General features: G+C 43.1%; 1 pseudogene; it reads right to left on the bottom strand.

Moving 5' to 3' along the window:
• Nucleotides 1-3,378: 3,378 nt before the first annotated feature.
• On the bottom strand, nucleotides 3,379-14,114 carry LOC145164947 (auxin response factor 11-like; annotated as a pseudogene).
• Between the last annotated feature and the right edge of the window lie 9,698 nt (nucleotides 14,115-23,812).

The following is a 23,812-nucleotide window of genomic DNA, read 5'->3' as shown; positions in this document are numbered from 1 at the left end:
ATAGAAGAAGGACTCCTCATGGCTAAGAGGGTATCATCAAATGAGAACCCGGCAGATCCCCTCACGAAGGGACTGAGCAGGGTTAAGCATTTACAGCATGTGAGGCGCATTGGGCTGAGGGATGATATTAGTTTCAATAATTAGATTCCTGAAACTTGTAAAATGTAATTGGCATTTGATGATAAATAAAAGTTGTTATTTATTTATGAGTAAGGTGTTACTATCTTGTGTTGATTGTTTACTATGTTTCAATTTTGCATGTTTTTACTTCCAGAATAATTATGTTATTATTCAAACCATCCACAGTCAGTCAAACTTTGGAAGTAAGTATTGATTTAAGACTGTCATGAATTTGGCTTGTATGATTTGTCTAAAAGTGCTTTGGACAATGCAATGGTTGCTACAACATTCATGAGTACTCATAAGGGCGGAGTATTGGATCCAACCCACGCTCACTTGCATCACTTCATGGAATTTATCTCGAGTGATCGTGAGACGGTAATATCATATAAATCTTCAAAATTAGAGATATGAGTTGTTGACTATGAGTTGGTTATTCATTGATTGTACGAAAACGCATTGGTAACTCGATGTTATAAAACGTGCCTTTGTTAATAATTCAACAAGTAGTTAGTACAAGCATATCAGTCGAAGTTTATCTGTTCCTTCTAGAAATAGAAGCGATATCTAGGCCCCTCGATGATTTGGTTTTGACCTATGTATCGGGCCCGGTCAGAACATAATTGATGTGTTCAATTTAGTTCTATGTCGAAACAAATCAGAGATCGAGAAACAAAATGCTGGACAATAAGTAAGACCATGTTCCATGTGTTTGTCCGGCTGATATCATGAGAATAGAGGATTATATGATCACTTATCTTAAATGGCGTATCATCATCATCTCAGTTCCGAGAGACTTTGAAAGAGCTACGATTGCTAGTCGGATTTTGAAGTCATATTTGCAAATATAGTTATTAGACTTATCCAAGTGGGAGACTATTGGATATAGTGTCTAAGTCCATAACTGTATTTGGTATGTACTTGACCCGACCCGGCATGGTCCATTTGGGTTGCATGGCATTGCAATACTTGGATAGACTAAATGAGAGAATAAGGCACTTATCATTATTAATATATTATAAGTTCTAATATATTAATAATAGTATTATTTAATTAGTATTGATCAAGTATTAATCTAGTATTAATTTGGTGATCAAAGTGAGACTAATTAAATATATAGGGTTGATTATGACAATCATCAATTCTTTTATGGTGGATTAATGATCCATGGTTTATGGGTTATGGATGTAACCATATGGAGCTCCATGGATAGTCCATGGGAGTTACAAATCCATGGGTCATGGGAAATCAAGAGTCATGACAATTAAGGGTATTCATGTGTAAACCCTAATTGTGACAACACTATAAAAGGAACCCTATGGCTAGCAAAAAATGGACCTAGTGGACCTAGTGTTACTAGAGAGGGCATAACCGATTTTGAGTGCTAGAAGTATTCTCTCAAGTTATTCCAAGTCTTGTGGTGTTGTGTGAAGCATTTGAGGCACAACATTTGGGGTGCTAGGCTCACAAAGTCTTGAAGGAATCCAAGCAACAACAAGGTATGTATGTCTACTAGTTTTATGATTTATGTAATCCCCATGCCATGCTAGTTAGGAAATAACCTTGAAAAAGAAATTTGCATGTATATAGAGAAAACATAGATTCAAGGTTATTAGGGTTGCATGTACACTTAGGAAGTGTTAGAATGCTCATAACCCATCATATAGTTGGGGCTAATGATCCATGTTGATTATGTTGACTAAATCTTTGTGGAGTCCATGAAGAATTAGTCCAAAGGGCTTATCATATGGATTATTGGATTAAAGGCCCAAGGAAGTGGATTAGGGTTTACAAGTTGAAACTCTTGGAATTCTACACTATAAGTGTAACCCCTAAAACCCTAAAATTGGCACATGTGCATTCCAAGAAGATGCTAGTCGTTTTTGGTGGTTAATAGCCTCTCTCACATTTCTCCTCCTCTTGCTCTTGGTGTTTTGTTAACCATTTGAGGCATCACACTTGAGGTGCTAAGCTCTTGAAAGGCCAGATTCTACAAGCTACAATATAGAGGTATTCATTTAACTTGATTTTATGTTTCAAATATCAAAATGTATGCTAGTTGTAGGTTTCATGCTTTGGATAATTTTTGTTGCATGTATAACTAGAGAGAACTTAGATCCAAAGCATTAGGGTTGTATGTGCACCATAGGAGTGTTATAGTACATAAAACCCAACATAAACACTCAAGATTTGATGCAAAATATTTTTCTTCGCAACTGTTATGAATGAAGAGATCAACTCAAACGGATTACTAGAAAAACATATGAACCTGAATTTTGTAATTACAAAATCTACATATGGAGAGAGAGAGAGAGAGAGAAAGAGAGAGAGATAAGAAGAAGAAGAAAGAGAAGAGAAGACATATATATATATATATATATATATATATATATATATATATATATATATATATATATATATATATATATATATATATATATATATATAGAGAGAGAGAGAGAGAGAGATGAAAGGGTAGATGATGATAAGACGGATTTAGGGTGTGGGATAAATGAGACCTTATAGGAACTATTTATACTAAGTACGAGAAAAACAAATCCCCGAAAAAGCAGATTTCATGATGTCATCCAATCACTCACAAGATTCCATGTGGCAATCCAAACTCACCAAAACTAAATCTCCTCAGCTCCCAGCGACTAATGTGTTGTGCAAAGTGCCAAGTGCGCCTAAATCTTGTCATTTCACACACTTGCGTCAATGGCTAGGCTTGGCACACTACTAGAAAAAAGCCTTTTACGACGCGCAATGCGTGTCGTAAAACGCTCAGACGACGCACAAATGTGTGTAAAGGAAGGCCCTGTCATAACGAGAGACGACACGCTCTTGTGTGTTGTCTATAGACGACGCGCAGTTACGACACGCATTTACGAAGCTCATTTACGACACGCATTGCATGTCAAGGAAGGCCATGTCATAAAGGAAGAGGACACGCATTTGTGTGTCGTAACCTTACGATGCGCGTTTAGGACACACTTTGCGTATCATTAAAGCCCCAGTCAGAAATGAATATGACACGCATTTGCGTGTCATAAACTTCAACAACCATTTACGATATGCATATACGGCTGTCTTTACGATACTCATTTATGCATAATACGAAAATATATAAACAAATATATACCAAAACAATTAATTTCATCCAATAACATCATGTCAAAAAACTGTAATACATTAATATTAACGGGATCTGATTGTACATTGTTATTATGAGGTTTTCCCTAACTATATAACCTAATGCTACATTGCTATTAAGGGGCACCTTTTTGTTTCAGATATCATGTCAAAAAAATCCTCCATATCATTGGTTTGCCACTGGTTCCTTTCGTGAATAAACATATGGAGTGACTCCTCCTTTTCAGTAGAAGGAACACCAAGGCGCGTGCTTCTGCTTGAAATCACTGAAGATGACATGGAGTTATGTTGTTGACCAACACGTTTGACTCTAAACAAGTAATTCCCCATTTTCGCCCCAACAATTACATTTAAATGATCACATAGTAAAACAAAGAAAAGGGTATGTTAGTCTTTTAGATGTTAGAAAAACATTTAAACATTGCAATTTATACCTAAGGAATACAAATGAATCCCCAGCCACCAATCTTTTAGCAATAAAAAAAGTACTCCATCCTGTTGTAAGCAAATGCCTTCGCAGTTGACCTGGTCAACCAAAAAAGATCTTACTTTTAAATTTTTAATAAAAACACAAATATATATGTTCTGTACTAACATATAAAGTATAAACATGAGAACATAGTGAATGACCTCTAAATATATGCTTAAATCGCCACTCAATCCCATGAAGATCTTTAGTTACACGTTCTTGAGTAGGAGTAGGCTGAGACATGTCCTGAAAAAAAATACTTCAAAAAAATTAGAACATTAAACTGTTGAAAACATATGAAACTAGAAGTAAATAAAGAGAGTGAAATTACCAATTGTGACATCCCCTAATTTCTCGACCAAAAAAGACCGATTTAATTTATGCTTTTAAAATAAAATCAGAGAAATCCTTTTAAAAGATGTTGCGGAATTGGTCCCCAAAACAAAACATGATAAAAGTTTATCAAAACCTTTCTTTAAGAAATATATAATTTCCTTTTATATCAAAAATTCGGGATATCATGTTCCGATACAGATCAAAAGCATAAACAAGACATTATAAGCCTTACAACAGTTATTTACAACTACTGGCCTATAATCCAAAAATCTCTCATCATCCTCCGACTATGCTTGGGGTCCACTACCTGTAATAATAAAAAGCTGAGTGGGTCAGGCTTGGGAGCCTGGTGAGCATATAGGGTTTTCAACCCACAATAACAATAAACTTATTAAGTTCACCAATCAACAATAACCCTGATTACCCATTCCCGTTATCTTCATTTTACGTCCCTAAACACCTATCACAAGGGACCTATCCTAAGGAATATCATCGGGATAGACACTACTGCTAAGGGGACTCCTTAGCCATACATGTCCTAAAGGCAACCATGAGGGGGATGCAGTACGCCAATGAACATTTAGTTCACCAACACCTACAAGTTGCGAACCTACTAGTGTTCCACTGGACTGTCTAGAAAGGTCTGTGGTCGTCATCTATACTCCGCTAGACGACAACAACAACAACAACAACAACAACAACATCGAGGCCACTCACCATTTCAACACACATCGACTATTTTGTCTACCAATGTTTTACCCAACATATTTGTAGATAAAATACATATACTGTTTAAAACTTGTATAAAACATTGATTCAACAGTCACCTCAAATAAACAATTAATATATTTATACATAGCACGTATTTTAGGGTAAATACTTCATATCTATGTGTAAGGTGAAAGTGACTACACACTCACTTGATTTACTGATAATCGGGCAGCACTTCGTTGCCTAAAATGATCGTTTCTAATAAAACTGGGAGTTTTATTCAGAAACCGGGCACTGCGAGGGTCGGGCCTCAAAACCGAAAAGATAAATTTCCCGGGCTTCTCGGGCACTTCGGGACGTGTTTCGGTTGTTTGGTATGATACCGGGGCTTTGGGGGAAGTGAAAATAGCTAAAATATAAAATTAAGGGTGAAAGATGGCAAATATCCAAAGTTACCCGGGAGGTCTCGCAGCCTCCCTTTTATAGGGCCGAGGTTCGGCTCCGAAGCAACGAGAAGAAGACACACGTCGCATCATGCGAGGTTCGGAGGCGAGGGAAGGCTGATGGCGGTGTGAGGCTCAGACACGTGTGGTCTTCGGATTGGTCCAGCTTCGGATGACTCACTTGCTACGGATGACTCACCGAGATCGGACACGGAGATGGCACGGTGCAGCTTCTGATTGGCCGAGCCTTCAGTGCGAGGAGGGTGCGACACGCCTCGCCAGCTGGCCTCGATGACTCAGCAGTTCAGACACATGGCGCGCATGGAGCGAAGGTGACGTGGCCGAAGTATCACTATGCGAAATTTCTCGGTTTTTGTGCAAAAAACTTCTAAAATCCATAACGTTATTTATATGCACGCGTAGGTAAAATTATGTTCTACAACTTTCGTTTAGACTTCGTCTGCTAATTTTGAATTAATTTTTATATTATTATTTTTAACAGTCCGGGACAGGAAATCCGTTAAAAATTCATAACTTCTTCATCCGACGTCCGTTTTCGTCTGTCTTTTTACCATTGTGCTACTATTGACGAGACCTTCAATTCTCGTTTAGGTTATGTCGGCTAAAAATCACTCGATCTAAAATTCGAGTTTTTAGCTGTCTACTACTAAGGTGAAACTTAGAAAAATCATAACTTCCTCATACGAAGTCAGATTTAGGCGTTCTTTTTATACATACTCTCGGTTTAACGAACACTACGACTTTCGTTTAGATCACTAAGGCTAAAAATTAGTTTATCAAAAAACTCACTTTTTACGTCATTTGGCACCGTGCCGGTTTTGTCGCGAAACTTCGAAAGGTCATAACTTCTTCGTTATAACTCGGATTTCGATGAGGTTTTCGCCTAAATGTTTCTAACGAGATTCTTTACAACTTTATCCTTAGATATCGGCTTTATTTAGTTATTTATTTTCAACGCTTATTTTTGTTCTTAATTCATTAATCATAATAATTAAGCAGATAAGCACATAATTCACATAATATTCACATAATTCATCTTTATTACTTCAAAATGAGTTACAAAGGTTAACCTAGACTATTACGTCCATATTAATGCCTAGCCTAGAAACACGGGCATTACAATTCTCTCCCCATTAGGATGATTCCATCTCCGGAATCACACATCAACAAACAACTGTGCGTAACAACTCATCATGTCACTCTCCGTTTCCCAGATGAGATTTGGCCCATTCGTATGTTTCCAACGCACAAGCACTAAATCGACCATCTTGCGTCGCAACTTCTTAGTCTTACAGTCAACGATTGCCTTAGGTTCTTCAATTAACCTCTTGTTTTCATCCAACCTTAATTCAGAAATAGGAATTATGTCGGGCACATCTCCCGTGAACTTTCTCAAATAACACACATGAAAGGTATTATGAATACCCTCCAGTTCTTCTGGTAATACTAGCTTGTAAGCTTGATTCCCGATCTTCTGAAGAACTTTAAATGGTCCAATAAACCTTGGACTCAATTTTCCCCCTTTACCAAATCTTATAAGTCCCTTCCACGACGAGACTTTAAATAAAACCGAATCTCCAACTTCGAATGATATCAGTTGTCTTTTCTTGTCAACATAGCTCTTTTGACGATCTTGAGTGGCTAACATCCTTTCTCTAATCACTTTCAACTTTCTAGCAGTCTGATGGACTATTTCAGGTCCCATAAACTGCTTTTCCCCAGCTTCCAGCCAACATGACGGCGTTCGACACTTTTCTCCATACAAAGCGTGATAAGGTACCATCTTGATGCTTGAGTGGAAACTATTATTATAGGAAAATTCTACTAGAGGTAAGTGTTCATCCCGGTTACCTTGGAATTCAAGGGTACATGCTCTCAGCATATCCTCCAATGTTTGAATTGTTCGTTCGCTCTGTAGACTCCTCCAAAACCTTGAGGTAAAACGGCTGTCACGATCGGATACAATCGTTAACGGAACACCGTGAAGCCTCACAATTTCCTTCACGTAAGAATTCGCAAGTTTATTTATAGACCATTTCTCGTTGGTTGCTATGAAATGTGCACTCTTAGTGAAGCGATCAACGACCACCCAAATCATGTCGTGATCGTTCCTTGTTCTGGGCAGTTTAGTCACAAAATCCATGGTGATGTCTTCCCATTTACCCATGGGTACAGGTAAAGGTTCTAAACTCCCATACGATTTCTAATGTTGTGCCTTAACCCTAACACATGTTACACACTCGGCTACATACTTAGCAACATCGAGCTTCATCGTCGGCCACCAGTAATAGGGTTTTAGATCCCTATACATTTTTGTACTGTCGGGATGAATCGAGTACATGGTCTTGTGAGCTTCTTCCATCAGAAGATCTCTTACTCCTCCCGTCTTAGGTACCCAAATCCTATCTTACAATACCTTCAACCCTTGGTCGTTTGTACCGAATACTAACGTTTTGCCCAAACGTTCTTCGTTTCAGTCATTTTTCTCTAAAGCTTCCTCTTGAGCTTTCTTTATACTTTCCACAATTGTCGAGACAACTTCAATTCTCAACGCTCTTGGCCTTTTCTTTTCAAGGTTTACCTTCCGACTAAGAGCATCAGCAACAACATTTGCTTTACCAGGGTGGTAAAGTATCTCACAGTCGTAGTCCTTGAGTAACTCTATCCAGCACCGTTGCCTCATGTTCAATTCCTTCTGATGAAAGAGATATTGAAGACTCTTATGATCAGTGAAAAGTTTAGATTTAGTATCATAAAGATAGTGCCTCCATATCTTTAAGGTGAATACTACCACTGTCAACTCCAGATCATGAGTGGGGTAGTTCTTTTCATGCTCTTTCAATTGCCTCGATGCATACGCTATCACTTTATCCCTTTGGGTCAGAACATAACCTAATCCAACTCCAGAGGCATCACTATAAACTGAGAAGTCATCAACTCCTTCAGGTAACGAAAGAATCGGTGCTTTACACAATCTCTTCTTTAACTTCTCAAAGGCTTCCTTATGCTTCTCATTCCAAGTATAAGTAGCTCCTTTGTGGGTCAAAGCTGTTAATAGAGTAGCAATCGAAGAAAAGCCTTGGATAAATCGGCGATGATATCCAGCTAATCCTAAAAAGCTTCGAATCTTCGTAGGACTTTGTGGTTGTTCCCACTTCATTACAGCTTCAATCTTTGCTGGGTCAACCATTATTCCTTCTTGGTTAAACACATGACCTAAAAATTTGACTTCTTGAATCCAAAATTCACATTTGGAGAACTTTGCATACAACTTCTCCTTTTTCAGAACTTCTAGCACTTCACGCAGATGTTTGTCATGCTCCTGCTTGCTTTTCAAATAAATCAAGATATCATCTATGAATACTATCACGGATTTATCAAGGTATGGTTTACAAACCCTGTTCATCAAATCCATTAAAGCTGCTGGAGCATTGGTTAGTCCGAACGACATAACCAAAAATTCATAGTCTCCATATCTTGTTCTGAACGCAGTCTTTTCGATATCCTTCTCTCTCACCTTTAGTTGATGGTATCCTGACCTAAGATCGATCTTCGAAAAATAGCTCGAACCTTGCAACTGATCGAACAGGTCATCGATCCTCGGCAACGGGTACTTGTTCTTGATTGTTGCCTTATTCAGCTCTCTGTAATCGATGCACATTCTCATGCTCCCGTCTTTCTTCTTTATGAATAACACCGGGGCTCCCCAGGGTGATGAACTAGGTCGAATAAAACCTTTGTCTAATAACTGCTGAAGTTGTGTCATAAGCTCTTTCATCTCTGTTGGTGCTAATCGATACGATGCTTTTGCTATCGGCGCCGTTCCTGGTAACAAATCGATACAGAATTCTACTTGTCGATCATGGGGCAATCCGGGAAGATCTTCGGGAAAGACTTCCGGATAGTCACACACCACCGAAATATTCTGCACCTCCTTCTTTTCCTTCTTAGCATCGATCACGAATGCTAGATATGATGTACATCCCTTGACGAAACACTTTCTGGCTTTCATTAGGGAAATGATTCCAGAGTTTACTCTGCGTTTGTCTCCATACACCGTAAACGACTCTTTTCCTGGCGGGTTTACTTTTACTATCTTCTTCCTACACAATATTTCGGCATCATTGGCGCTAAGCCAATCCATTCCTAAAACTATGTCGAAACCATTTAACTCGATAGGTAATAATTCCTCGTGGAACTTATTCCCATTCAAGTCAATGAGGATGTTTTTCATACGATGGATAACAGGTACAAACTTGCCACTAGCAATCTCGATTACTATAGCATTAACTAGTCTATCTATAGGAAAAACTAGTTTTCTACCAAATTCATGCGAAATAAAGGAGTAATTGGCTCTAGAATAAAACAAAATTTGGGCAGGCAATTCGTTTACGAGAAAGGTACCTGAAGCGACATCGGCTTCTTCTTTCGCAGCTTCAAGTGTCATTTGAAAGGCTCTCGCCTTCGGCTTTGGTGGAATATTGGGCTTTGCTGCATCCTTCTTCTTCGGGCAGTCCTTCAAAATATGCCCTTCTTCATTGCACCCAAAACAAATGTTCTTATTGAAGGTGCATTCATTGGCATAATGCCCTGGCTTTCCACATTTGTAACAAGTGACTTCCACACTGCATTTCCCAACATGTTTCTTCTTACACTTGTCACACGACTTGGCTTCGGCTCCTCCTCCGAAATTTCTCGAACCAGTCTTCGAGAACTTGTTCTTTTTATTGGAACCTGAAGTTCCTTCAAACTTTCTCTTTTCGCCAACTTCAACCTTCCTGGCGGCTCTCCCCTTTATCATATCTTCAACAGACTTGGCAGCCCAAACAACTGCCTCCAAAGTAAGTGCCTAACGTACTGGCACCGCATACACCCATGGAAGTCCCTTTGTGTACCTGTCAATTTTTTCCAGCTCATCTGGGACAATACGCAAAGCAAACTCCATTTTGCATGTGAAGTTATTCGTTTATTCATCAACTGTCATATTTCCCTTCTTCAACGTTAGAAATTGGTTTTCTAACTCAAGCACATTTTGGGCCGAGCAGTACTTGCGCTTGACGTGCACCAAGAACTCTGCCCAAGTCAGTTGCAATGGCTCATTAGGGCTTATGGTTTTCCCCAGAGTGTTCCACCAACGAGCAGCACTACCCCTGAACTGACGCATTGCAAATGTGGTTTGTAACTTGCCTTGGCAACCACAAGTCATGAAAGCCAATTCCATTTCCGAGATCCAATCCATTACTTCGACGGGATCTTCTTTTTCCAGTGAAGGTCGATGGCTTGCAAGTCATAAAGTCTTTATACTTGCACCCATTTCTCTCCACTATATCCTCATGGTTATTTATCCCAACCACAAGAGGTTCACTATGACCAACAGATCTACTGTTGTTTCCTTCTTCAGATCGATCGTCATTTAATTCACGTTGTTCAACAGGAACTGAAGGTTCATCCCTGTTGTTCAGCAACATTTGCCTCAATTCCTCCCTTTGTTCAGCCATCATGGTCTGAATCATGGCTCGTACTCCAGCCTTGGTGATGGGTTCTGGTGCAGCTCCTACTATAGGCACCTGTTCCACCACTTGAGGTTGAGGTTGTTGGTTTCTGTTTGCATTTCCCGCTCCACTTCGAGTTCTTGCCATTATATTCTATATACCGAATAAGGCGAATTTAGGTCTTTATCCTTGATAGATATTTCAATTCCCTTATCACTCCGAAACGTTTACATGTTAGTTCTAATATCGTAATCGTACGCTTAGAATCCTACACACATAAGGTTTCCAGATCCGGTCGGCAACAGACCATATATCCGAACAAATAATGGCATATATGGCAAACATATAGCATTTAGCACATAAAAGCATTTTAGGCATCTTTCCTAAAATAAACTAGTGCTCGTATCTAAAATATACTAGACACTCATCTCACAATCATCACTTAGCATTCTAAGTTTAACCCTAGAAATCCTACAAATTTCCTAGTTCGCTTAAACTAATGCTCTGATACCAACTGTGACATCCCCTATTTTCTCGGCCAAAAAAGACCGATTTAATTTATGCTTTTAAAATAAAATAACAGAAATCCTTTTAAAAGATGTTGCGGAATTGGTCCCCAAAACAAAACATGATAAAAGTTTATCAAAACCTTTCTTTAAGCAATATATAATTTCCTTTTATATCAAAACCTCGAGATATTATGTTCCGATACAGATCAAAAGCATAAAGAAGACATTATAAGCCTTACAACAGTTATTTACAACTACTGGCCTATAATCCAAAAATATCTCATCATCCTCCGACTATGCTCGGGGTCCACTACCTGTAATAATAAAAAGTTGAGTGGGTCAGGCTTAGGAGCCTGGTGAGCATATAGGGTTTTCAACCCACAATAATAATAAACTTATTAAGTTCACCAATTAACAATAACCCTGATTACCCATTCCCGTTATCCTCACTTTACGTCCCTAAACACCTATCACAAGGGACCTAGCCTAAGGAATATCATCAGGATGGACACTACTGCTAAGGGGACTCCTCAGCCATACATGTCCTAAAGGCAACCATGAGGGGGATGGAGTACACCAATGAACATTTAGTTCACCAACACCTACAAGTTGCGAACCTGCTAGTGTTCCACTGGACTCTCTAGAAAGGTTTGTAGTCGTCATCTATACTCCGCTAGACGACTATAACAACAACAACAACAACAACAACATCGAGGCCTCTCACCATTTTAACACACATCGACTATTTTGTCTACCCATGTTTTACCCAACATGTATGTAGATAAAATACATATATATACAGTTTAAAACTTGTATAAAACATCTATTCAACAGTCACCTCAAATAAACAATTAATATATTTACACATAACACGTATTTTAAGGTAAATACTTCATATCTATGTCTAAGGTGAAAGTGACTACACACTCACTTGATTTACTGATAATCGGGCAGCACTTCGTTGCCTAAAATGATCGTTTCTAATAAAACTGGGAGTTTTATTCAGATGTCGGGCTCTGCGAGGGTTGGGCTTCAAAACCGAAGAGATAAATTTCTCGGGCTTCTCGGGCACTTCAGGACGTGTTTCGGGTGTTTGGTATGATACCGGGGCCTCGGGGGAAGTGAAAATAGCTAAAATATAAAATTAAGGGTGAAAGATGGCAAATTTCCAAAGTTACCCGGGAGGTCTCGCAGCCTCCCTTTTATACGGCCGAGGTTCGGACCCGAAGCAACGAGAAGAAGACACACGCCGCATCATGCGAGGTTCGGAGGGGAGGGAAGGCTGATGGCGGTGTGAGGCTCGGACACATGTGGTCTTCGGATTGGTCCAGCTTCGGATGACTCACCTGCTTCGGATGACTCACCGAGATCGGACATAGAGATGGCACCGGGCAGCTTGTGATTGGCCGAGCCTTCGGTGCGAGGAGGGTGCGACATGCCTCGCCAGCTGGCCTCGATGACTCAGCAGTTCGGACACGTGGCGCACATGGAGCGAAGGTGACGTGGCTGAAGTATGACTATGCAAAATTTCTCGGTTTTTGTGCAAAAACTTCTAAAATCCATAACTTTCGCATACGAGCTCCGTTTTTGACGTTCTTTATATGCACGCGTAGGTAAAATTACGATCTACAACTTTTCTTTAGACTTCGTCGGCTCATTTTGATTTAATTTTTATATTATTATTTTTAACAGACCGGGACAGGAAATCCGTTAAAAATTCATAACTTCTTCATCCGACGTCCGTTTTCGTCTGTCTTTTTACCATTGTGCTACTATTGACGAGCCCTTCGACTCTCGTTTAGGTTGTGTCGGATAAAAATCACTCGATCAAAAATTCGAGTTTTAGCTGTCTACTGCTAAGCTGAAACTTAGAAAAATCATAACTTCCTCATACGAAGTCAGATTTGGGCGTTCTTTTTATACATACTCTCGGTTTAACGAATACTACGACTTTCGTTTAGATCACTAAGGCTAAAAAGTAGTTTATCAAAAAACTCACTTTTTACGTCATTCGGCTAAAAAGTAGTTTATAACTCGGATTTCGGTGACGTTTTGTCGCGAAACTTCGATATTCACATAATTCCTCTTTATTACTTCAAAATGAGTAACAAAGGTTAACCTAGACTATTACGTCAATATTAATGCCTAGCTTAGAAACACGGGCGTTACACCAATGTAGGTAGGCATTCGTTTGTGTGTTTTTCCGAGCACTGAAAATCCACCATGAGTGCTTGTGTCTGAAGTTGTTAAGACTTTGTAGAAAGAGTGGATACTGTCCTTTGGAGGGTCGTCAATGCATTTATCAGGACTAGTAGGATTACTTTGCTATTCACTATTAGAAAAGAAAACAATTACAAAAGGTTATAAATTGTAAAGAATTTAAGATGTGAAGTCTTACATCTGCTTCTGGAAGTAGAGTAATTTGAGCATAAACTTCATATGTATCTTGTTCAACCTGTAATGGTAACAAAATCTAGATTCTAAAACTTCATAATCCAAATCACACACTGTAAAAACAACATGTGTACATACTTACCAGAAGTTGAGTATAAACAACACGACAAAGATCTTTGATTTGAGATTGTAGTGAGGAATACTCTGATCGATTTCCTGATTGTTGGATTCCTCTAACTGAACAAAAATTGTATATAATCAAGATTTAAGAAGAAGAATAGAAGTAAAATATAAACGATGTGAGAGACTTCGAAGGAAATTAACAAGTTTATTATACTTACTTGCTCCATGTGGCCCTGAGGAAAGTAGAAAACTCTTTCTCCATCTCTTGGAACATCTACTAGTGGACCCGCACATGCCTTCCATAGCTCCTTATATAGAAGATCTTCCATTGCTCATAATCGAATCAAACGAAAGATCCACAGAGAATATAACACTTTCGACATAATAGCTTATAACAAAAAACGATATATCAATATAAAACAAAAATCATTGAAGGAAAATACTTCTTCCAACACATTATCAGAGTCCAATTTTTATTTTTAAATCGTATTCTTATTGTCCCATAAATCTCTATAAACATAAACCTCCAAAACCATTAAATTCGCCACATTATATTCATACTTCCTCATATAAGACCTAGATCAGTCTCCTTCCTTTCCTCTGCAAATCACACATGATTATTAAGAATTGGTAACTTTAGTAGTGGTAGTAGTAGTTTACATAAAGCTTGGCCAATTAAAGAATGACACCCACTAAGCAACACAAAATATTACCAGGCAGCAAGTGAGGTTGAGGTTGAGGTGAATATTATTACAAATCTACATAAAAGAAACCATACAAATATTAGACAAATGATATCATCATCAGAAACAGAAAGAAAGATGTAACGTCCCAAAAATACCAGCTAAAAATTTCATTTTTAAATTAGGTTAATACATAAAAACATCGTTACAAAACATTCATAATATTAATTTATGTCTGAGAACCGATAACATCATAGTAAAATATTCAGAGTACATCCCAGAAAAATCCATAGTGCGGAAAACATGAGAGTGTGTGATATGCCGCTACTGCGCCGGCTGCTTTCCCCTTGCTGAAGAGGTACCTGAAAACAAAACTATAAAATGTAAGCACGAAGCTTAGTGAGTTCCCCCATAATGCCACATACTATGCAATCATATAATGAACAGCTAAGGGATACGGGCCTCGCCCACACCCATAGAGATACGGGCCTCGCCCACACTTTACTTTATGAGAGTTACGGGCCTCCCCCACACTCTGCTATCCATGGAGATACGGGCCTCGCCCACTTTCAGCTACTAAACCATAACATACAAGTATCACACATACAACAAGTATAAGCAATTCTATCATACTGGCATTTAACACAATAAAACTCAGCTATGAGATACGGGCTCCGCCCACACTCCGTTACTAACATATCGTCTATACGGGCCGGCCTTGGTGCCTTAGACCCGTCCCTACTGGAAGGAAACTCACCTCGAGAGTAGCTGCCGAAAACCTGCTCAGACTACGCCTGGCTGCCGCACCGGTAATCCCTCCGGCCATAAATCCGTAAACATGGATTAGGTACTCATAAATACCCCTAAGGTCAAATGACTGGTCAAAGTCAACTCCTTGGTCAAAGTCAACCTTCTGATTAACTGGACTCGCCGAGTCCATATGGCGACTCGCCGAGTCCTTCTGTGTCTAGCCCGACTCTGACTCATCGGGTCCCTGTTCCCACTCACTGAGTCAGCCTGACTCGCTAGACGGGGATAACTAACAAACCCGCGACTGGACTCGCCGAGTCCAAGGAGGTGACTCGCCGAGTCCGACGAACAGATCTCACAAATCGCTCCAATCTTCCACCCAACATCAACCTTGGATATTTGGAGATTCTGGGACTATAGCTACACGTTAAATTGCTAATTCCACGTGCGACTACAGAGGGTTGGACCTCCTACACTTAAACCCTTCTTATCCTAGTGACTGATCATATAACTCGCCGAGTTGGAAGAACAACTCGTCGAGTTCAAGGCTATATTCAAGGGACTCGCCGAGTTTGAAGAACGACTCGCCGAGTACCAGGCAATCTTCATAGGACTCGCTGAGTTGTTTATCCAACTCGCCGAGTCTAAGGCCATCTTCATGGAACTCGCCGAGTGCACTTTGGCACTCGTCGAGTACCCTTCGACTCTTCACCCATTCTGGCCAAAACTGAGACATGCAACGGTTCCAAACCATAAATCTAAGCTCCTAGGGCATAAACACACGGAGTTTGGGAGGTTTAAGGGCTTGCAATCCACATATAAGGGACAAAAGGAAATCTATTTTACTAAGGATGAAGAAGGAGCTTTCTTACCTGGTTAGGAGCTTCTCCCAGGGTATATTTCGGATCTACCACACTTCCTTGCACCCTCCAACTTCCTCCTTCTTCTTCTAAGCTTCAAACTTCCTTCACCAAGCCAAAATCACTCACAAGGATCAAAATGGGCTAGGGTTTCGCTCTACAGTTCTTCTGGAAGAAAATGGGACGAAATGGGTGTTTTAGAATGGGTAAAATAGGGTGCAATGTCTGAAAATAGAGTTTCATTCTGTCAGGTGGACTCGCCGAGTCCATGCATCGACTCGCTGAGTTCACCGCTCAAATCCCGTGTCCACCCTGCTGCTACTCGGCGAGTCGGGACGCAGACTCGCCGAGTTCGTGGCAAAATTAAGATAAAAACTTAAATAAAATCATACCATGAACCCGGTGTTACAAATCTCCCCCACTTATTTTAGACTTCGTCCTCGAAGTCTGCCGCTCCCTTCCGGAACTGCTCCGGATAATGCTCCATCATCTCATCCGTGGGCTCCCAAGTCCATTCCGAGCCCTTCCGATGCTGCCATTGCACCTTCACCAGCTCTACCCTTTTGTTCCTCAGTTCCTTCGACTTCCGGTCTAGGATAGCCACAGGCCGCTCGATATAATTCAGACTGTCATCAACCTGGATGTCCTCCAAAGGTACCACTGCTGAATCGTCCACCATGCACTTCCGCAGCTGGGAGACGTGGAAAGTGCTGTGGATCTGACTGAGTTCGGCTGGCAGGTCCAGCTGATATGCCACCTTGCCCACTCGGGCTGCAACCCTAAACGGTCCAATATACCTGGGACCCAACTTGCCCCGTTTCCTGAATCGGATGACGCCCTTCCACGGCGACACTTTCAGGAGAACCATATCCCCGACCTGGAACTCCAGGTCTGATCGGCGCCTATCGGCATAACTCTTCTGTCGACTCTGAGCAGTCTGAAGCCTGCTCCGGACCTGCTGAATCTTCTCTATCGTCTTGAGCACTACTTCGGTGCTCCCCATGACTCTCTGTCCAACCTCGCCCCAACATATCGGGGTCCTGCACTTCCTCCCGTACAACATCTCGAAGGGAGGGCGGTCAATACTCGCGTGATAGCTGTTGTTATATGAAAACACGGCTAAAGGAAGATAGGTATCCCAGCTACCACCGAAGTCTAAAACACACGCCCGCAGCATATCCTCCAGAGTCTGGATGGTCCGCTCGCTCTAGCCATCCGTCTGCGGGTGAAAGGCTGTACTAAAATGCAGACGAGTACCCAGCTCGTCATGAAACTTCTTCCAGAACCTGGAAGTGAACCACACATCCCTATCCGAAATCACTGAAACTGGCACCCCGTGTCGTGCCACCACCTCTCTGATGTAGATATCGGCCAATTTCTCGGCCGAGAGGCTCTCCTGAATCGGGATAAAGTGGGCGCTCTTGGTCAATCGATCGACGATGACCCATATCGAATCCACTCCCTGCGCGGTCCTGGGAAGCTTGGTGATGAAATCCATCGTGATGTCTTCCCATTTCCACAGCGGGATATCGAACGGCTGCATCTTGCCGTGCGGTCTCTGGTGTTCGGCCTTGACCTTCCTGTAGGTCAGGCACCGCTCAACGTACCATGCTACATCCCGCTTCATGCAGGGCCACCAATAGTCCATACGAAGATCCCTATACATCTTCGTTGCCCCTGGATGAATGGAGAATCGGGATTTGTGCGCCTCCTCCATCAGAACCTGGCGCACGCCTCCGAGGTATGGAACCCACACCCTGCGGTGTAATGTCAATAATCCTCTGCTGTCATAGTCGAAGGAGGAGACCTGTCCCACAATTCGCTCACTCTTCCGATGTTCCTCCTTCATAGCCTCCTGCTGAGCCTCCCGGATCCGCTCCAAAAGCGGAGTCACCACTGTCATCCGTATGCAAATATCCCTGATCGGCGCCGCCTTGCGGCTAAGCGCATCGGCCACCACGTTGGCCTTCCCTGGGTGATAAAGGATTTCATAATCATAATCCTTTACCACATCAAGCCACCGACGCTGCCTCATATTCAGATTTGGCTGGTCCATGAGGTACCTCAAACTCTTGTGGTCCGTGTAAATCGTACAGCGAACCCCATAGAGGTAATGACACCAAATCTTAAGGGCGAACACAACAGCCCCCAACTCCAAATCATGCGTCGGGTAGTTCGCCTCGTGAGGCTTCAGCTGCCTCGACGCGTAGGCGATGACATGCCCTCTCTGCATCAATATCGCGCCCAAACCTGAGTTGGACGCATCGCAGTATACAACAAAGTCCTCCATGCCCTTTGGCAAGGCTAAGATTGGCGCCTCGCACAATCTCTGTCTCAGTGTCTCGAATGCTGCCTGCTGCTCAGGCCCCCAACGAAAGACCACAGCCTTCCTCGTTAACCTGGTCAGGGGTAATGCTATCTTGGAGAAATCCTGGATGAATCTCCGATAGTAGCCAGCTAATCCCAGGAAACTCCAAATCTCAGATGGAGATTTCGGAACATCCCATCTCATCACGGCCTCCACCTTGGCCGGATCCACCGAAATCCCGTTCTGGTTGACAAGGTGCCCAAGAAACTGCACCTCGCGCAACCAGAACTCACACTTGGAGAACTTATCATACAAGTTCTCCCTTCTCAAGGTCTCCAAAACCTCCCGCAAATGCTCCTCATGCTGCTCTCGCGTCTTGGAGTAAACCAAGATATCATCTATAAATACTATCACCGACCGGTCTAACATCGGTCTACACACGCGGTTCATGAGGTCCATGAACACGGCAGGAGCATTGGTGAGCCCGAAAGGCATCACCACGAACTCATAGTGGCCATAACGTGTACGAAATGCCGTCTTCTTCACATCCTCCTCTCTGACCCTCACCTGGTGATACCCTGAACGCAAATCTATCTTGGAGAACCAAGATGCTCCCTGAAGCTGGTCAAAGAGGTCATCAATCCTCGGGAGTGGGTAGCGGTTCTTCACCGTTACCTTATTCAGCTCCCTATAGTCGATACACATCCGATGCGACCCGTCCTTCTTCTTCACAAACAGAATCGGGGCTCCCCAGGGTGAACTGCTCGGTCTAATGAAACCCTTGTCTAACAGCTCCTGAACCTGTGTAGACAACTCCTGCATCTCAGGAGGAGCCAACCGATACGGTGCCTTGGCTATCGGAGCCGCACCAGGGACTAGGTCGATCCTGAACACCACCTGTCGCTCTGGAGGTATCCCAGGCAGCTCCTCGGGGAATACATCCGCGAACTCTCGTACTACGGGCACATCGCCCACCGTCGCCTTACCCGCCTCCCGGGTGTCCATGACATATGCGACATATCCTGCGCAACCCTGCTGAAGGTAACGCCTTGCCCTCGCTGCCAAACAGAAGGCTGGCCCTCGCTGTGATCTCTCACCCTGAATTACTAACTCTCCCCCACTTGGGGCTCTGACTCGTACTAACTGTTGCGCGCAATCTATCACTGCCCCATTGGGACTCAGCCAATCCATACCAATAATGACCTTGTTTCCCCGCAATGGAATGGGAACTAGATCAACCAAATACCGCTCTTCGAACAACCTTAACACACAATCTTGGAAGACCTCTGATGCTCGCACCGACCGGTCATCCGCAATCTTGACCTCTAAAGGGCAATCCAACATGCCCGCGGACTCAGGAAACTTCTTGCTAAGTGCAAGAGAAACAAAGGATCGGGTAGCCCCCGAATCAAACAACACCTGGACTGGAATACCGTTCACATTGAACGATCCTAAACGTATATACACAGAGCACATATCAATATCATAAATCTCATATAAATAGGTCAGAGGGAAAGAATCATACCCGTCACCACATCGGGTGCAGCGCGTGCCTCCTCTGCTGTCAGCTGAAATGCCCGGCTCCTCACCACCGGAGCCTCTGCCTTGCCCTGCCGGCCATCTGTAATCCGCAGGGTCGCTGGAGCTGGCGCCTGTACTGGCGCTGCTGCTGTCAACTGGGGGCAGTTGGCCCTCTTGTGGCCCCTCTGGTTGCAGTGGAAACACAGCAACTCAGATGTCTGAATAACCGGAGCAGGGGCAGCACAATCCCTGCTGAAGTGTCCTGTCTTGCCGCACCTGTAGCAGCCTGTCGATCCTAACCTACACGCTCCCTCGTGCGACCTGCCGCACTTCCTGCAGCGGCCCGGTCCTGAATGGCCCTTCGGCCTACCATCTGATCCCTTGGGCTTCTTTCCCGAAGCCCCTATCGTCTCTGCCTTCCTCTTCCGGATGTGCTCCAGATCTATCTCCCTCTCCCTCGCCCTAGCAATCATAGAATCCAGGGTAGGGCAAGCTGAAAAACTGACATGCTCCCGAATGTCGGCTCGCAGCATGTCATGGTAGCGGGTCCTCCTCATATCCTCATCACCTGCATACTGGGGCACCAGTAATGCCCTCTCCCGGAACTTGGCAGTGATCTCCGCCACTGTCTCTGTCGTCTGCCTCATATCCAAGAACTCCCGTGCCAACTGCTGGAGCTCCACCGCAGGCGCGAACTACGCCCTGAATCGTGTCACAAAGTCCGGCCATGTCATAGCCTCAATGAACGCGGCTCCCAAAGAGTCACAAACCGACTCCCACCAATCTCTAGCTTTGTCACGTAGACACCCTGCTGCAAATCGTACCTTCGACCCCTCGGGGCAGAACCTGATCAGCTGTGCAGACTTAAGGTCTGCAATCCATCGTCTGGCAGCAATGGGGTCCTTCGCCCCATGGAAATCTGATGCACCACTGCCCCTGAAGTCCTTAAAGGACAGTGTGCGTGGTCCTGACTGGCTAGCCGCCATATCACTCCTGAACGCCCTGAGACGATCCTCCATCAACTCTACAATACCCTCCTTGATCGACCCGAAGATGATGGGAGTCGACTCAAGGATGCCCGTGGTAATCTCTGACGCAATGAACTCGCGTAGACCCTCATCAATTGGTTCGGACCGTGAACCCGAACACGATCCTGATCCTGAGCCTCCCGCTCCCTGTCGTGTGGTCACCATGCTGCAAAACATAGCATAACCACCATCATACTATATTCCACTAACGAGGCTCACATTCCTATCACAAGTCCCCGGTCTCGTCTCGACCCTTTTTGAATCGAGTACGGATCCTCCGCTTTCAGTAGTACGGGCCCATACTACCTTCCACGTCTATCCGTACTTTCCTCAAGAATTGCCTCAACTCAACCAAGTCCTTTCTACTAATACTGTGGTTCTCGTGCTACTCTCGCCCTAGGCTTGCCCTAAGTAATCGCCATCCCACTCTCTGCCATCAGCTGCACAAGAAGTCCCTGCTTTCTTTCCGTAACTAGCTCGCGAATACTGTTACATATTACTCAGACTAGATAATTATTCGAATAAGAGGTCCTACCCTACAACGGTTAGACTCAAACAAGAGCTGTGAAATAGGGCTAGACCCAACCTTCTGAAATTATTTAATCCTTGCAATATGTAACTTAGCATATTCGTTCACTAGTTAGTGAAAGACGACTAGAACTCCTAATAGCACAAAGCAAGCAGCATTCGGGCATTGAGTACACATAATCAAGTATATACTACTCTGGCTATCATACTAACTGATCTGTACTAGCATGCAATTCTCAAAAAGCCGAAACACATAAAGCAGGCACATAAGGCATCATTCCTAGATCCTTAGTCCTATTCTAGCATGTTGTTCTACTGAAACTGAAACTGATAATCATAACGTAAACTTGTATGGGTACTTTGGGGAAAACTTACTTGAGCTCGGCCGGTCGCGCACATCACACACCTTTTTCTTTTTAGAAACCCCTTTTACTTAGTCTTTAGAAAATCATTTCTTTATAAAAATCTTTTAATCCCTCGATTTGAGTCCAGACACCCCCGAAGGTGTGTCCGAATCCCTCAAACCAGGGCTTTGATACCAACTTGTAACGTCCCAAAAATACCAGCTAAAAATTTCATTTTTAAATTAGGTTAATACATAAAAACATCGTTACAAAACATTCATAATATTAATTTATGTCTGAGAACCGGTAACATCATAGTAAAATATTCAGAGTACATCCCAAAAAAATCCATAGTGCGGAAAACATGAGAGTGTGTGATATGCCGCTACCGCGCCGGCTCCTTTCCCCTTGCTGAAGAGGTACCTGAAAACAAAACTATAAAACGTAAGCACGAAGCTTAGTGAGTTCCCCCATAATGCCACATACCATGCAATCATATAATGAACAACTAAGGGATACGGGCCTCGCCCACACCCATAGAGATACGGGCCTCGCCCACACTTTACTTTCTGAGAGGTACGGGCCTCGCCCACACTCTGCTATCCATGGAGATACGGGCCTCGCCCACACTCCGCTACTAAACCATAACATACAAGTATCACACAGACAACAAGTATAAGCAATTCTATCATACTGGCATATAACACAATCAAACTCAGTTATGAGATACGGGCTCCGCCCACACTCCGTTACTAACATATCGTCTATACGGGCCGGCCTTGGTGCCTTAGACCTGTCCCTACTGGAAGGAAACTCACCTCGAGAGTAGCTGCCGAAAACCTGCTCAGACTACGCCTGGCTGCAGCACCGGTAATCCCTCCGGCTATAAATCCGTAAACATGGATTAGGTTCTCATAAATACGCCTAAGGTCAAATGACTGGTCAAAGTCAACTCCTTGGTCAAAGTCAACCTTCTGATTGACTGGACTCGCCGAGTCCATATGGCGACTCGCCGAGTCCTTCTGTGTATAGCCCGACTCTGACTCATTGGGTCCCTGTTCCCACTCACTAAGTCAGCCTGACTCGCTAGACGGGGACAACTAACAAACCCGCGACTGGACTCGCCGAGTCCAAGGGGGTGACTCGCCGAGTCCGACGAACAGATCTCACAAATCGCTCCAATCTTCCACCCAACATCAACCTTGGAGATTTGGAGATTCTGGGACTATAGCTACACGTTAAATTGCTAATTCCACGTGCGACTACGGAGGGTTGGACCTCCTACACTTAAACCCTTCTTATCCTAGTGACTGATCATATGACTCGCCGAGTTGGAAGAACAACTCGTCGAGTTCAAGGCTATATTCAAGGGACTCGCCGAGTTTGAAGAACGACTCGCCGAGTACCAGGAAATCTTCATAGGACTCGCCGAGTTGTTTATCCAACTCCCCGAGTCTAAGGCCATCTTCATGGAACTCGCCGAGTGCACTTTGGCACTCGCCGAGTACCCTTCGACTCTTCACCCATTCTGGCCAAACTGAGACATGAAATGGTTCCAAACCATAAATCTAAGCTCCTAGGGCATAAACACACGGAGTTTGGAAGGTTTAAGGGCTTGCAATCCACATATAAGGGACAAAAGGAAATCTATTTTTACTAAGGATCAAGAAGGAGCTTTCTTACCTGGTTAGGAGCTTCTCCCAGGGTAGATTTCGGATCTACCACACTTCCTTGCACCCTCCAACTTCCTCCTTCTTCTTCTAAGCTTCAAACTTCCTTCACCAAGCCAAAATCACTCACAAGGATCAAAATGGGCTAGGGTTTCGCTCTACAGTTCTTCTGGAAGAGAATGGGACGAAATGGGTGTTTTAGAATGGGTAAAATAGGGTGCAATGTCTGAAAATAGAGTTTCATTCAGTCAGGTGGACTCGCCGAGTCCATCCATCGACTCGCCGAGTTCACCGCTCAAATCCCGTGTCCACCCTGCTGCTACTCGGCGAGTCGGGACGCTGACTCGCC

Source organism: Lactuca virosa, chromosome 3 (genome assembly GCF_052849685.1).
Source record: "Lactuca virosa cultivar CGN04683 chromosome 3, Lactuca_virosa_CGN04683_v6, whole genome shotgun sequence".
Taxonomy (NCBI): domain Eukaryota; kingdom Viridiplantae; phylum Streptophyta; class Magnoliopsida; order Asterales; family Asteraceae; genus Lactuca; species Lactuca virosa.
Note: the sequence above shows the minus strand (reverse complement) of the source record. Positions and strands in the feature narration are given on the sequence as shown.